The following is a 16,955-nucleotide window of genomic DNA, read 5'->3' as shown; positions in this document are numbered from 1 at the left end:
TTTAGATTTTTCTTGAATTGCAGTAAGCATAAACGAATTCATATGTATACAAGCATGCAATTTCAGATTCTGTTAGTATTTCTGTTTTCGAATCTTTTGATGTCCGAACAAGCATGAATAGCCATATGTGTTGCATCTTGGTTCTAGTTTATGGTTTCTAGATTATTGGCTATCTAGACTCAGCTATTATTGAAAAGATTCTTACCTTGGTTTCAGATTTTATATACATGCGTATATGAGAGGTTATAAGTGAGAAAGGACCAAGGTCCTAATTGGATTTCAAATTTCAGAATTTGGAAAAAATCCACAGCACGCCAAGTGCTTTATAGAAGCATTAATAGATATAAAGAAAAGTATTTTATTTTAAGAGGCTAGTACCCGACTTTCAAGGTTGCCGTAAAAGAAGATCCAGGTGACCAATTCCAAGGTCTTGGCCCTAGTAAGACCAAGGTCTTTACCCTCGTAGGACTGGTGACTAGCTACCACAGTCTCTATTAGGGGGCGCGCATTGGTACTAAGCCTGGGCCCAAAAGAAGCTTTATTATTAATTTGAAGTATAAGAGTATAAGTTTTGGAATTAACGAAATAAACTTTATGTAAGTTTCGGAATTCAGCAAGTTCTTATTCCTTTTGTTTCAAATTCAGCAGGTTAGCTAATTTAGATTCCTTTCAGCAAGTTTGCTAAATTCAGTTGTAGTTTTCCTTGCTAAAACTAGGCACGAACAACCATACATAGTGTATTCTGAAGCTTAGTTTTCCTTGCTAATTTCATGAACATAATTAGCTTTAAGTTTAGCATTTTAACCTTGGATTTCCATGAGTTCCGAACAGGAACAGCCTCTGTTTCTTTTTAGCATGCAGTTTGTACCTTATTTGCTATCTAATCTGCATGAGTAACTTCTTATTTTGTCTTCCGGATTTTGTGCATGTGCATACTTGAGTTTTGTGAGATAGATTAGTACTTACTAAGCAATTCGCTTATAATTGCATTCCTCCTACTGCAGATAAAGGAAAAGCTAAAGTATATGAAGGAAGACGACAAGGTGGTGATGGTGATGGTGTGTGATGTTCGGAACCATGGAGGCTTGGGACCTTGCTAAAGAATTTGTTAAGATTAATTCTTTATTTAAGTTGTTAAGAAAATTTTGCATGTTCGGATTGGTTTTGGTATGGTAGGCTGGCACTTGCAGTTATACAAGAGTTTTACTACTCCTGGTAGTTTGGAATTAAAGGTTAATTGTTTTAGTTTAGTTATATACTTCGCATGGTTTCGGATTCTTGGAAGCTTGAAGGGATTTAGGCTTGTTTTCTTGTTAAGATATTTCGGTTTCCATGAAAGGTGCTTATTTACAATTATGTTAATGCTTTTATTTAGTTCTATAGTCCTGTGAAGGTTGGGAATTTTATAGCTGGAAAGGTTGGTTTGTTTCCTTGCTTCAATTAATATGAGCGGTGCATGTTTGCAATTATGGAAGTGCCTTAGTTTAGTCTATGTAGCCTTGTATTGTTTCGGATTAATGTAGCTGGTATGGTTCAGATTTGTTCTTACTATGCTATCATGTTCATCTATATCTTGTATAGTTCTGGATTATTATGACTGGTAAAGTTAGTTGTATTTTCTTTTTATGACACCATGTTTTGGTTAAATCAAAAGTACATGTTTCAACCATGTTAATGCTCAAAGTGAGTGATAGACTTTGCATATTTCGAACATGATAAGCAGGCATTATATTCTGTTTTTTTTTTAAAGGAATAAATAAAAGGGTTGCAGATTTTAAATATTACTAATATTAGCATAAGTAACACTAGTAAGTAGAGTAATAGTTAAGTAACGACCACCCTTAGAGAGTAGCAAGGAAGGTGGGTCGTTACAAAAGGTTTCTTACCTTTTAGGCCTGGAGTAGTCTTATCTAAAGAGATGCCTCCGAAGACATCAAAGGAGATGGAGGATATGAAGGCAGTTCTTTTTGCTTCGGCTGTAGGAAGCCTTATGTATACAATACTGTGTACGAGATCTGATATCTGTTTTGCTGTGGGCATGGTCAACAGATATCAGAGTAACCCTGGATAAGGACATTGGACTGCTGTAAAGCATATATTGAAGTACCTGAGAAGGACTAGAGATTATATGCTAGTTTACCAAGCAGACGATTTGCTCCTTGTGGGTTACACGGATTCGGACTTCCAATCAGATAGGGACAATAGTACGTCTACGTCAGGCTATGTGTTTACTCTAAGAGATGGAGCCATTGCATAGAGGAGTGTTAAGCAGAAATGCGTCTCGGACTTAACCATGGAAGCTGGGTATATGGCAGTCTCTGAGGCAACCAAAGAAGTTGTATGGCTCAGGAACTTTCTAATGGACTTAGATGTGATTCCTGGTTTGCCCAAGATCATCACAATTTATTGTGATAATAGCGGAGCAGTTGCAAACTCGAAGGAACCGCAAGCCCATAAGGCAAGTAAACATATAGAGTGCAAGTACCACCTGATACGAGACATCGTCAAGCGAGGAGAAGTTGTCGTCGCCAAGATTGCATCAGCAGATAACCTGGCAGATCCTTTGACTAAGGCCCTTCTGGCGAAAGCTTTTGATCGGCATGTGGAGGGGATGGGAATCAGATGTATGACAACAGATATGGCAGCTTAGTCTTTTAGTATAAGTGGGAGATTGTTTGAGTGTATACTAAAAGTCTAGCTTTTGTAAATATTTATTTTTGAAATAAAAGAATCACATTGGTCAATATCTACATTTATTTGTTAAATGTAATTGTTCAATTAATTTATATAAGTATATAACATGGTGTGTGGTGTCACACTCAAAAGATCATGTTGTCAGTTCTTTATAAATTATAAACAGTTGCTCACGACTAAGATGGAAAGGAACAAACCATTGGAATAGTCGTAGTGTAATTAAGTATTAGTTTATCTTGATTAATAAATTACACTGGTACACTCTAAGTGTATTGAGTAGGACCATTTTAGGTAAGTTCTTTTTGTACTGACTTAACAAAAAAACTAGACCTTAGTTATTATGGAAGTGTGTGCTCTTAATCCTAATATAATAACAAGCACATATATTTAATATTTATTTCTTTGACTTATCAAAGAGTGAGGTTTAGCTCGATAAATCAATATTCCCGATAAGTTGGAAAATGATATTACTTATAGTGTGTGTTGTTGATTATAGAAGGAATCTGTGTCCTAGTTATGTAGGTTGAGAATGTCTCCAAGAGGAGCTCATAAGGATTGTCATGTTAAACCCTGCAGGTGGACTTAGTCCGACATGACAATGAGGTTGAGTGGTACTACTCTTGGAGCTAGATATTAATTAAGTGAGTTGTCAGTAACTTACTTAATTAGTGGGCATTCGTTATCTTAAACACAGGGAGACTAACACACTCATGATAAGAAGGAGCCCATAATGTAATTTGGGATTAGTGCAGTAGTGCGATAATACCTCTCTAGTGGAATGAGTTATTATTGATAAACTTGAGTTGTGTGTTCGAGGCGAACACAGGATACTCAAGCTCATCGGAAGGCCAAAACTAATTTCTCCTCTAGGTCCCTGTCGTAGCCTCATTATAGCCTCAAGTTCATCTAAATATAAGCCCATCTTGGTGTCCAAGAAGGAGGTCGGTCCAATGCTTGGTGACCAAGCAAGGGCCGGCCACATCCTCTTCTATAGGGGCCGACCCTATTGCTTGGTGACCAAGCTAGTAGGGGCCGGCCACAATAATTCAAACAAGGAGGGTTGTTTTGAATTTTTAAAATCTTCTCTTTGTAGAAAACTATAAGTTTTAAAAGAGAGATTTTAATTTTTAAAAAACTTTCCTTATTTGAATTAGGCCACATGTTTTAATTGAGAGTTTTAAAAGTTTTAAAATTTTCCTTTTTTAACCATCCTCATGGTTTAAGAAAAAAAAGGAAGATAAGTTTTAAATTTTAAATTTTCTATCACCATGTTAAAAAAGGAAATTTTATAAGAGAAGTTTTAAATTTTAAAACATGGTTTTAATTTTTAGAACTTTCCTTTTTTAACTCCTACTTTAGAAAAGAGAGCTTGTAAAATTTTATAAGAGTTTTTCTTCTTGTAAAATTTTATAAAAAAATAATATTCCTTTCCTCTTATGGGGGTCGGCCACCCTTGCTTGGTGCCCAAGCAAGGTGGCCGGCCATATTGAAAAAAAATAAAATCATCAAATTAATTTTTGGTGATTGATTCAATCAAGAGGAAAGAAAAGGAAAAAATAAAAGGGAAAAGGAAAATTAGAGGAAGATTTTAATTTTTGTAAAAATTCTTCCCTTATTTGCCTTGGGCAAGTATTATAAAAGAAGGAGTGGGGAGGCTTCATGAGATACAACTCTTATTCTCTTGCTTGGAGATCTCTTGGTGGTCGACCCTCTCTCTTCTCCCTTTCCCTTTGCTCTCTTCTCCTTGGTGGTGGTGGTGGCCGGATTTTAGAGGAAGAGGGAGAAAGCTTTTGGGTGGTGTTCATCTTGGAGGATCATCGCCCACACGACGTCCAAGGCGAGGCGAGGAATACGACAGAAGATCTCGAGGTCATTAGCATACAAAAAGAAGGATAATTAGCAATTGTTTTCCGCATCATGCTAGTTATTTCTTTTTGTAAGAATTCCAAACACAAGAGGCATTAGATCTAGTTTTTCGAATTAGTTTTTCGAGTTTGTGTTTTCTTCTTTTTCGAATTTGTGATTCGATTATTCTTTTTGGTTAACCTAGAGTTATTTAAGGAAATTAAATATTAGCTTTCCTTAAAAGGCTTTGTCTAGGCGGTGGTGGTTGCTCCCATATCCAAGAAGGCCATGTGCCACGCCATGCAGTCCTGGAAGCCCATTTTGGAAATTAATATTTAATGAAATTAATAACATAGGTGGATTTGAATCAATAGTGTTAAGTTCTGCTTGCGATTCAAATCTAAACCATTAAGAACAGATAAGTTAAATTTGGAATCAATGATGTTAAGACTTCTAAAGAAAACAATAGGTTATTTAAGGAAAGGTTCGACACTTGTACAAAATTTTTGTACAGTGGAACCAGTACGTTTTCCTAGGACTAACCAACAATTGGTATCATAGTTAGGGTTTGTTTCTGTGTGTTTTGGTTTTCAAATTAATTATGCACATGTCATACATAATTTAGGCAGGATAATAGTAGGATGTGCTAACTTTGTGATTGCAGGCTCCAACTATTATGGCATTTAGATATTGTGTGTGATTAGACCCTTGGACATGTCAAGGGCATTATTTTGTGTGCATGATTATATGTATCAAATACAGCAGGAGCTGTATTATTTTTGGAATTTTATTTTTTCGATCTAGAATACATGTACATTCCTTTATGGAATATAGGATCGATATATGTAAAATTCTATATTTGTCGCGGATCATATCTTTGCGAGGCGTGGTGCTATTGGAGGACCAGAGGCGCAGCGGAATAAGAGGCAAGATAGATGCGACAACTCGACCTGATGGCGGTGGCTAAAGATGGCAGCAGCTAGGGTTGGAGCATACTGAAGACAGTGATGGAAAAGACCATAATAGTTGGAAAATTAATTTCCAAATTTATTGTTTTTATTTACTGTGATGTTTATGTGCATGTAATGTATGCTAGCATAGGTTAAAATCCTCATTTTTAAATAACTAAGTGGGAGAGGTATTTTAATAAATTTCACGGTCTCCATTACTGGTTTTTAAGTGATGCAAACAAACTTGCGCGTTGGCTCTGAGTGCCTTCCTCCATATCGGATGAGTTTGTTTGTGGATCACTAGATTAAACCTCCATTTTGGATAACTATATGAAATTAATTAAGAGCGTGTGATCTTCCCCATCGGAAGGGGCACAATCTTATTAATGGACTAAGTGTTAAGTAATGGTATACACTTATGCACGTCTAATAGTATCCTCCCCATCGGAGTCACTGCTATTATTTGTGTGACCGAAGGAAAACCTGATGGTGTGGGAAGCATCCGACGATCGACCGTTGTTTTGATAATGGTAAAGGAATTCAAAGTTAAGTTATTTTGTGATCTAAAGCACTTAATTGAGTGTTTCAGGAAAGTCCTAGCTGCGGTTAGGCAGGTGGAAAACCCTAGGGGGTGGTAACCCTAGGACATAGGGGGTGGTAACCCTATGCGGAAAGTCTTGGCGGGTCGAGGGCTTCAGGCAAAAGTCCGGGGTAACCCTAGGTGGAAAGTCCTGGTGTCGCGAACCAAGTGAAAGACTGGACCAGCCGGGAAGTGGAAGTCCAGCAGAAAGTCCGGAAACTTCGAACGCTGAGCAAAAGTCCAGACGATCTGGAGGATCGCACTGGCAACAGGTAAATCTCCTGAGTGGAGTAGGTGAGGACGCGTTCCCCGTAGAGGGAACAGTAGGCGTCGGGTCGACCTAGGGTTTCCGGTTAGAAATCCGAAATCAGACCCGGACAGTCCGACGACTGTCAAGTATATCTATTTATTTCAGTGCTAACTTTGTTTTGCAGGGTTTTGTGTTTGGGACTAACACAATTTGCAGGAACAAAGGAGCAACTTAGACCTCGGATGAACAGTGTCCGAGGCGCCTCGGGTGCTAGCCGAAGCCAGATGTCCAGAGACGCTGGAGGCCCCTCGGAGGTCACTGGAGGCGCCTTGGACCAGGCGTTGGAGGCGCCTTGGAGCAGCTTGGAGGCGCCTTCAGTGGGATAAGGTGCAACCAGATTAGAGTTGATCCATGCGTGCGACTCGGCGGCCTAGAGGCGCCTCGGACAGGCTTGGAGGCACCTCCAGCACTGTTTAAAAGGGGGTTCGAGGCAGAGGCTCAGTACAACATCTTCCAAGCGATCAAGCTACAACGCGCTGCCCCAAAAACACCCTGAAGTGCTGCTACAAGTTTCTAACGACCCGGAGCTCCGCCATTCTAAGATTTTGTCGTCGGTATAAGTTTACTTTAATTATTGCACTTATTGTAATTCTCAGTTGTACAAACTTTTGCGCGATATAGTTGTTGCCCACAGTAAGCGATCAACGATCACGGACCTTGGAGTAGGAGTCGCCCTAGGCTCCGAACCAAGTAAATCTTGGAGTTCTCTGTGTGATTGTTATTCTGTTATTATTTCCGCTGCGTTACTCGTAAGATTTTCGAAATGAAAAGTGAAAGCCACGAGCGCTATTCACCCCCCCCCCCTCTAGCGCCTTCGATCCAACAAAACTAACTATTAATTTTATTTGTCATAAAGTTAGGTTGACAAGAATAAAATTAATGGGTAAAACATCCTCTTACAAATGTTTGATTTTGTATACGTCTACACTATGGCATGCAAAATTCACGGTGATTTGAGGTATTGGTTAATTTAAAATAGTATTATTTGAGGAATCAATATAATTCTAAATTTAGAGTTTTGACCAAAGTTTATTTTTGTGATTCTTAGGATGACTTTCAACTCACTAGCCATTATACTGAAAGAGAACAAACTTACTGGTCCCAACTATATTGATTGGAAAAGGAACTTGGACATTGTTCTTACTGCTGAAAGCTATAAGTTTGTACTAACTGAGGCTTGCCATGATGCACTTGACGGTGACTCTACCCCAGAGGAGATTGAGTATCATAAGAAATGGGTAAAAGCAGATGAGATGGCGCGGTGTTACATTTTGGCATCAATGTCAAATGTATTGCAACATCAGCATTAAGATTTACCAACAGCTTATGATATAATGAACAATCTCAAAGAACTCTTTCGGCACCAGAGTCGGACTGTTAGGCAAGAGGCAATGAGAAAATTAATGACAACCACCATGACTGAGGGGACACCCGTAAGGGCTCATATCCTCAAAATGATGGCTTATCTGAACGAAATACAAGTTCTTGGAGGAGAAATCGATGGGGAAACCCAGGTCGATATAATTCTCCAAACGCTACCCAGAAGTTTTGAGCAGTTCCACCTAAACTATAACATAAACAAAAGAGAGTATACGTTGGTGGAACTTCTGACAGAACTACAGGCAGCAGAAGGTATATTTCATCAAAGTTCTCAGATTCACTATGCTGAAAATGGTTCTACTTCTAAGCCGAAAGGCAAGAAGAAGAAGAAACAAGTCTTTTCAGCAAAGAGAGTGAATAAACCTCAGGGACAAAAAGCTGGAATGAAGAAGCTGAAGGGCAAGTGCTTCATCTGCAAGCAGTCAGGACATTGGAAGGCGGACAGTCCTCGTAGGAATCAGAACAATAAAGGTATATCTCATGCTCTAATAGTTGAAACATGTTTAGCGGTGTTATCTACCAGCACCTGGTGTGTAGATACAGGAGCCACTGATCATATCTGCAATTCTTTGCAGGGGTTCAGGAAACCCGACGACTATTTGATGGAGAGATAACCGTCTACATGGGCAATGCTACTAAGGTGGCGGCTGTTGCAGTAGGAGACGTCTACTTATCTTTTGATAGGAATAAAAGTTTGATTTTAAGAAATTGTCTTTATGCACCCAATTTTAGAAAGAATTTAATTTCAGTTTCTAAACTGTATTTGGATGGATATTTGTTTCCTTTAATAACAATGTCGTTATCAAGAGAAATAAGGTGATTATCTGTTCTGGTGCATTGGTTGGCAATTTATATACTTTAAATCCAATACCCAGAAAGCAAAATATGGAAATTAATAACACATCTTCTAACTCTAATAAGAGAAAAGAACCTTCGGAGATGAATCAAACGTATCTTTGGCAACTGAGGCTTGGTCATATTAACTTAAGTAGGATTCAAAGACTCATAGCTGATGGACTCTTGGGTCTATTGGAGTTGGAAAACTTTCCAACATGTAAATCCTGCTTGGAAGGTAAAATGACCAAGAGACCTTTTAAGGCCAAGGGATATAGACCCAAAGATGCGTTAGAACTGGTTTATTCTGATTTGTGTGGTCCTATGTCTATCCAGGCAAGAGGTGACTTTGAATATTTTGTCTCTTTTATAGACGATTATTCAAGATACGGATACATTTACCTGATGCACCTCAAGTCTGAGTGCTTTGATAAATTCAAAGAGTACAAGGCTGATGTGGAGAAACGTCTTGGTAAAAGTATCAAGACACTACGGTCTGATCGTGGTGGCGAATACCTCTTAGGAGAGTTTAGGAATTACTTATCAGAGGCTGAGATTCAATCCCAGTTGTCCGCACCTGGTACACCCCAACAGAATGGTGTGGCAGAACAAAGGAATAAGACTTTTATGGAGATGGTTAGATCGATGATGAGTTATTCAGAATTACCAAATCTGTTTTGGGGATATGCTCTGGAAATGACAGCGCACATTCTAAACTTAGTACCTTCTAAATCAGTATCCTCTACTCCCACAGAATTGTGGAATGGGCGAAAGCCCAGTCTAAGACATATTCAGATTTGGGGTAGTCCAGCACATATGCTAAATCCGGATGCTGATAAGTTAGAATCTCGTACAGAAGTACGTGTGTTTGTGGGTTATCCCAGAGGAACGAAAGGTGGTTTATTTTATAGTCCTAAAGACCAGAAGGTCATTGTTAGCACCAATGCCCAGTTTTTAGAAGAAGACTATATAATGAACCACAAGTCCAGTAGCAAAATTGTTCTAGAAGAACTTAGAGACGACACGTCTACTTTAGCACCAACAATACAAGATGAAGTACCACAAGAGACTGCAACACGTGTCACACATGATACACAACCACCGACAGTGCCTCGTCGTAGTGGGAGGGTTGTAAGGCAATCTGAGAGATTCATGTTTTTGGGAGAGTCTTCAGACTTGATCCCGGGCAAACATGAACCCGATCCCCGGGCATATGACGAAGCACTCCAAGATATAGATGCAGTATCTTGGCAAAAGGTAATGAATTCAGAAATGGAATCTATGTATTCTAATAAGGCCTAGGAGCTTGTAGAACCACCTGATGGTGTAAAAGCCGTTGGATGTAAGTGGATCTACAAAAAGAAAAGAGGGACAGACGGGAAGGTAGAAACCTTCAAAGCAAGGCTTGTTGCGAAAGGGTATACTCAGACAGAGGGAACCGATTATAAGGAGACTTTATCGCCGGTAGCTATGCTTAAGTCTATCCAGATACTCTTATCCATTGCCGCTCATATGGATTATGAGATTTGGCAAATGGATGTCAAGACAGCTTTTCTTAATGGAAGTCTTGAAGAAAACATCCATATATCATTGAAAAGGGAAAAGAGCATCTAGTGTGCAGGCTCAATCGGTCCATTTATGGACTAAAGCAAGCTTCAAGATCTTGGAACATCCGGTTTAACGAAGTAATCCAGTCATATGGATTTATTCAGTGTCCCGATGAATCTTGTGTATACAAGAAGTATAACGAAAACGTGGTGGTATTTATGCGTGGGGTATTTGCTTAGTAGAAGCACTACCCTAAGGATCGCCAAAAGGAGAAGATTTATGTGTAGGGGATTGCTCAGCTAAAGTAATGCCCCAAGGATCACCATCTTTTGATGAGTCATAGATTGAGTTGAAACCTTTACCTCAACATTTGAAGTATACTTAAATGTCATTATAGCCCAGGATTTGGAGCCAGAGCAGGAGATGAGATTATTAGAGATTCCACTAATCCTTGATGTAGTCAAGAAAGAGGTGACTAGACTTCTACAAGCAGGAATCATCTACCCTATTTCTGATAGTAAATGGGTAAGTCTCATCCATGTGGTTCTAAAGAAATCTATAGTGACAGTGGTAGCTAATGAGGAGAACGAGTTGGTGCCCACCACAATAAAAAATTCTTGGAGAGTTTGTGTGGACCACAGAAAGTTGAACCAAGCAAGAAGGAAGGATCACTACGCATTGTTTTTATTGATCAGATGTTAGAGGGGCTTGCTGGTAAGTCACATTACTGTTTCCTTGATGGATACATAGGATATTTTAAGATTTGCATCGATCCGGAGGATCAGGAGAAGAACACTTGCACTTGTCCTTTCGGTACATTTGCATATAGATGCATGTCATTTGGACTTTGTAACACTCCAAGGACTTTTTAGAGATGCATAGTGAGTATTTTTGGTAATTTATTAGAGCATTACATGGAAGTGTTCATGGATGATTTTTCTGTATATGGTTCATTATTTGATGCATGTCTAGAAAATTTGTCTAGGGTTTTACATAAATGCATTGAGACTGATTTGGTACTTAATTTTGAAAAATGTAATTTTATGGTTGAGTATGGCATTGTGTTAGGTCACATAGCCTATAGGAGAGGCATTGAGGTAGATCTTGCTAAAGTTAGTGCTATATCTTCTTTATCTTACCCTGATACGTGCGTGATGTTCGAGCTTTCCTTGGCCAAGATTCTACAGGAGATTTATCAGAGACTTCAGTCAAATTGCTCTTCCATTGTCTCAGTTGCTTCAAAAGGATGTGGATTTTTATTTTGATCAGAGGTGTAAGGAAGCCTTTAATAGGTTGAAGGAAGCTTTGATTTCGACACCTATCATCAGGCCACCAGATTAGACTCTACCTTTTGAGCTGATGTGTGATGCATCAAACCATGCTTTAGGATTTGTACTTGCTCAGAGAGTAGATGGAGCACCAGATGTGATCTGCTATGCTTCGAAGACCTTGGATTCAGCTCAAGCAAATTACACCACGATAGAAACAGAGCTTCTTGCTATTGTTTTCGCTTTGGATAAGTTTAGATCTTATTTGCTTTGTTCTCACATGGTTGTATTTTCTGATCATGTAGCTTTGAAGTTCCTCCTGAAGAAGCCGGATGCTAAGCCATGATTGATTAGATGGATGCTTCTGCTCCAAGAGTTTGACTTAGAGATACATGATAGGAGCAGGAAGGAGAATTTGGTTGTGGATCTCTTGAGCAGGATTGAGAGAGATTCAGATCTTACGGCTATTGATGATGATTTCAAGGATGAGCAGCTTTTTCAGATGTATGGGGAGTCACCTTGGTATGCAGATCTGGTTAACTTTTTAGTAGCTCATGTTTTTCTTGCACAATTTTTAAAAACTCAAAAGAACAAATTAATAAGTGATGCAAAATATTATGTGTGGGATGATCCTTATTTGTGGAAATTTTATAGTGATCAGATCATTAGAAGATGCATACCCGATTTTGAATTCCAGTCTGTACTTACATTTTGTCATTCATCTGAGTCTGGGGGACATTTCAGACCCAGAGGACTGCGAGGAAAGTTTTAGAGTATGGTTTGTATTGGCCCACCCTTTTTCGTGATGCCTATGTTTTTTGTAGATCATGTGATAGGTGTCAACAAACTGGGAACATAGGACCTAAGAATGAAATGCTTCAGCATTACATGTTATTTTGTGAGATTTTTAATGTATGAGGTATTGACTTCATGGGTTTATTTCCTATCTCCTTTGGATTTTCATATATTTTGTTGGCAGTTGATTATGTTTTCAAATGGGTGGAGGCTATTCCCACCAGGACTGGTGATTATTTAGTTGTTGTTAGTTTTGTCAGGTCACACAATTTTTGCAGGTTTGGAGTACCCAAGGTGATCATCAGTGATCAAAGGTCTCATTTTTGTAATAGACACATGAAGGCTATGCTAAGGGATTCACATAGAGTTTCTACTCCTTTTCACCCTCAGACAAATGGGCAAGCTAAAGTGTCCAATAGAGAAGTAAAGGTAATTCTTGAAAAGACTGTGAGGCCTGACAGGAAGGATTGGAGCAAGAGGTTAGATGATGCATTGTGGGCATCTAGGATTGCTTTCAAGAACCCTATAGGGATGCCTCCATATAGAATTGTGTATGGAAAAGCTTGCCATCTTCCAGTGGAGATTGAACATAGGGCTTTTTGGGCAATCAAAGCTTGCAATTTTGATGCTAGCACAGCTAGAGAAGAAAGGAAATTACAACTTCAAGAGCTTGAGGAAATAAGGCTGGAGGCATATAAGAATTCATGGATCTACAAAGAGAAGACCAAAAATTTTCATGAGAAGCGCATTGTGGATAAGGAATTATATTTCATATCGATGACAAAGTGCTTTTATATAGGTCATGGCTTAAATTGATGAAAGGTACGTTGAGATCTCGTTGGGAAGGGTCATATATTGTGACTAATGTTTTTTCTATGGAGTTATTGAGATTAGGGAGGAGTCTACTGGCCGAATTTTCAAAGTTAATGGGCATCGACTCAAAGTATTTCATGAAAGTGGCAATGGAGTGGTGATGGAAAGAATGAGCAACATTGGTGCTATCTACTCAAGTTAAAGGGGAGTTTGTTCCAACTTAATTCTTCTTTTACATTCACATATATTCATGTTTAGTTGTTTCAATAAATTCTTTGTGTGAAAATGTTGATTTTGATTTGGAGGAATAAATTTTTTATTATAGATAGTTTCCTTATTGCATTTAGTTTTGATATTTGGGAATAAGAAAATGGTTCCCCTTGGCATTTTCCTATGACTTGTTAGAATTGGAGGATGTTAGCTATTTTGTATTGTTAAGTTTTAGGCTTAATGTCATGATTGGACTCCTTATTTTCTTGAGGTTACTACTTAATGATGGACACTAGATTGATAAGTTGAGATGATACTTTTTATACCTAGTGAGTTTTGAGCCTTCATTTGTGTGATGCACTTGTGTTATTGCAACTCTAGAACTTGCTTTGATTCTTTTAAAATCGTAATTCAATGGATTGAATTACATTTATGAAGGTTAATCATTTGCATCTCTTTCACACTAATTCTTGCTAGCATTCTTGTTTACCATCATATCTTTTGATATCTTTTATTGTTAAAATCTTGGATATGGATAAATTGGGTGTTATATGTTGGATTCTTTGGCTGAGACGGACAAAGGTTGAAGTGTGGGGGAGGTGTTTAGTGTTTTGAGTAGTTGGAAGCATCTTTATTGTGCCGAATTTGGCTTTTGCTGAGAAAACCTTTTCATGATCTAAATCTTTCATTAAACAGATATGTCTCTACTGGAAACATTGTGATTATTTGAATTGATATGAGGAATTAACCTAATTCTAGAAATTGAAAGTTGATGTTGTAGTGGAGTGCATTTCTTGAGGCTAATTTGGCAAGCAATTTTTAATTCATTGTCATGTGTCATTTCCTCGTGGGTTTGAATCTTTAGGATTTGAACCTAAGGGTACCTGAATTGTAGATCTCGATAATTAAGCATAAAGTTGTAGAATTGTAAGCAGTGAGGGAATTGAGATTTGTACTTGACAGAATGCAATTTCGAGTGAGGAGGTTTAAAGAATTCTGGAATGCTGAAACTATAAGTTGGAGTCAAGTTTAGTTGTTCGAAATTTATTATCAAAGTTGTACCTACAATTCAGGGAAGTACCAAAATATTTATGAAGTTGGAGTTGATGTGAAAATTAAGTGAAACTTTGGAATTGCAGTAACAAGTGGAAAGAGAGCCATGATAGAAATTAAATGGAGGTTTTCACAAGTGTAAAGGTAGATGAAGAAATAAAGAACAAGCAGAACTCAGTATCAAGTATAGTATCAAATTCTGTATCAACTTGGCATAAAGAGTTCTGCAATTAAATGAGGGACTAGTTGAAGATCTCTTATTGCTTGAAACAAATGTTAAGCAGCTCTCTTTACCTTTTGAAGTGTTGTTTGGTATAAGAATGTTGAATTTTAAGTCTGCTGAAATGCAGAAATGTCAACTACTGAAGTTATAGCTATTTAAGGAAATTAAGAACTGAACCTGTTAAATTCTGAAGTGCAGCAGTGAATTCTTATTTCTGAAATGTTTATGCTGCTGGAAACAGAATCTGTAAAAAAAATGGTATGCAGATTTTCTATTTGTGAGGTTGTACCAATTTGCATGTTATATTAAAGTGATGTTGTGATCAGGATCAGGGATTGATGAAGTCAAGCTCTTATTATTGTAACGCTAAGTGGTAGTATCAATTGTTTGAAGAGCTTACAAAGTAAGCTGTTGTGGAGAATTAACAGAATAGAGCTAAATACAGATGCAAGGTAGTATCAATTGTGTACCAACTTTGCTTTGTTGGCTTTTAAATTCAGTAAGAAAGCATTTAAAGATCATGTACTGCTAGAGTAATTGTGATAGCATTTTTTCTTACCCGTTGAAGAGTTGAGAGGTTCAAGAAATCTGTTTCTGAAGTTGTGATTGCAATCTAAGAGCTACAGCAATCATTCTGTAGCTGATGAGATTTGGTTAAGAAGTAGAATACGTTTAGAATCATTGCTCTAATCTGAAGTATGGAAGCAAATTTAATATACTGAAGGCTAGAGAGTTGGAGAGTTGGTATGAAGAATAGGTGTGAAGAAGCAGATTCTGAAACTGCAGAAACTGGCATTCTAGAATAAGATTGAGAGGCCTAACATGGGAGAAATTGAAACTGTGTAGCAATTTCGGGAATGCAACTTGAGAAAAAATGGTGAAAAAAAAATTCTAGAAAGGAAGGCTAAGGGACACAAAGAGGAATAGGTTCATGAATTTTAAATTGAAAGAAACAATTGGGAAAGAACAAGTAGGTCAAGTTTTGGAATTGAATTTAGTGAAGAAGTGTAGGATGTGCTCTCTATGTTCCTGTACAGTGGTGTGTGCCAGCTTTTGGAAAGATTTAGAGCTAAATGAAATGAGTGAAGGATATTTCAATTGGAGGTTAATGAAATGATTTCTGGAGTTCATATCTTAGATATGTAAGCTAGAAACGCTAAGAATGGAAAGAGGAAGAAAAATCAGAACTATTGAAATTGGAAATGAACTACTGAAATTGTAAATCAGTTTAATTCTATTTGAGCTTTTGAGATTAATTACTGAAATGGAATGAAATTGAGACTGAATTTGTTTAATAGTAAGGTGCCTTTGAAAGTCAATTTAGGAAGAAGATGGGAAGGGAAGTGTGGCCGGAATCCAATCATATAGCATACTTTAGTATCCATGTCTTCCACTAGCAATTGAACTAATTCTTTCTTATCTTTGTTTGTTCTCGACTAAAACCTCTAAGTCCTATTGTTCCCCGGGAAGCTTCTGGAGTATGCAAACTGATCGTCGAGGCTAGTGTTCGACACTATCTCCGTAAACGATATTGCTCCGCTACGGTGCTTAACGGATTGTTGCAATTCGTTCCCAAGATACAACGACGACGAACGTCTCGGAATCGTAGCACTCCAACTTCCGAGACCAGCGAACCTTCTAGTAGACTTCTTGGACTCTTGAATGCACAAGATGAGATGAATGCTTGAGGAAGAGAAGAGAGGATTGAGTGAATTGAGTGAATTTTCCATCATCTGGAGGGTTCTATTTATACTGAAGGAAGAGGTTGATTGTCCTTTGGGTGAGTGGATGTGTTCCTTGGGCTGGATCGATCTAGATCATCCATTCTGAAGGGTCGTAACCCTTCACCAAGCCCACTTCAATCTCATCCATCGGATCTGAGGAGTTGTGACCCTCAGATCCCGCCTATTGTCATCGGCCATCGGATCTGGATCCATTGATTCGATGCTTCAGATCAAGTCTCATCCCAGGCCGTCAGATCATTACTCTTTGCGATCCAACGCTCTAGATCGCATCACAAGCGATCCATCATACCTATTTGATCAACGTTGATCAACGGTAGCCATCCATTCCCTAAGTCAACTGTCCAGTCATCTCCCTTTGCCCACGAGGATGCCGCATAGGTGCTGCCACATCAGGTACGAGCCTGACATGTCACCCGAGTGCCACGTAGGCACTGCAATGAGTGCGCCTACAAAGCGCCCATTGCGCACGTGCGCACGTGGCGGGCTCACAGGTGCGAGCACCTGCTCGCCCTGGGCTAAGGGGTAACCTGTCCTTTTATTTTTGTGTTAACTCCATTAACACATCTTCATTAATAAGTAGAGAATACACATCGAGAATTTCCGATGTGGGACTATTCTCCCATGCACTTTATTAATGAATAATAAATGTTATTTTGGGCTGACTTTAAACATTAATTTCTCATTCACCCTTAATCGGTTTTGAGCAA

This window comes from Zingiber officinale, chromosome 6A, assembly GCF_018446385.1.
Source record: "Zingiber officinale cultivar Zhangliang chromosome 6A, Zo_v1.1, whole genome shotgun sequence".
NCBI lineage: Eukaryota > Viridiplantae > Streptophyta > Magnoliopsida > Zingiberales > Zingiberaceae > Zingiber > Zingiber officinale.
Note: the sequence above shows the minus strand (reverse complement) of the source record.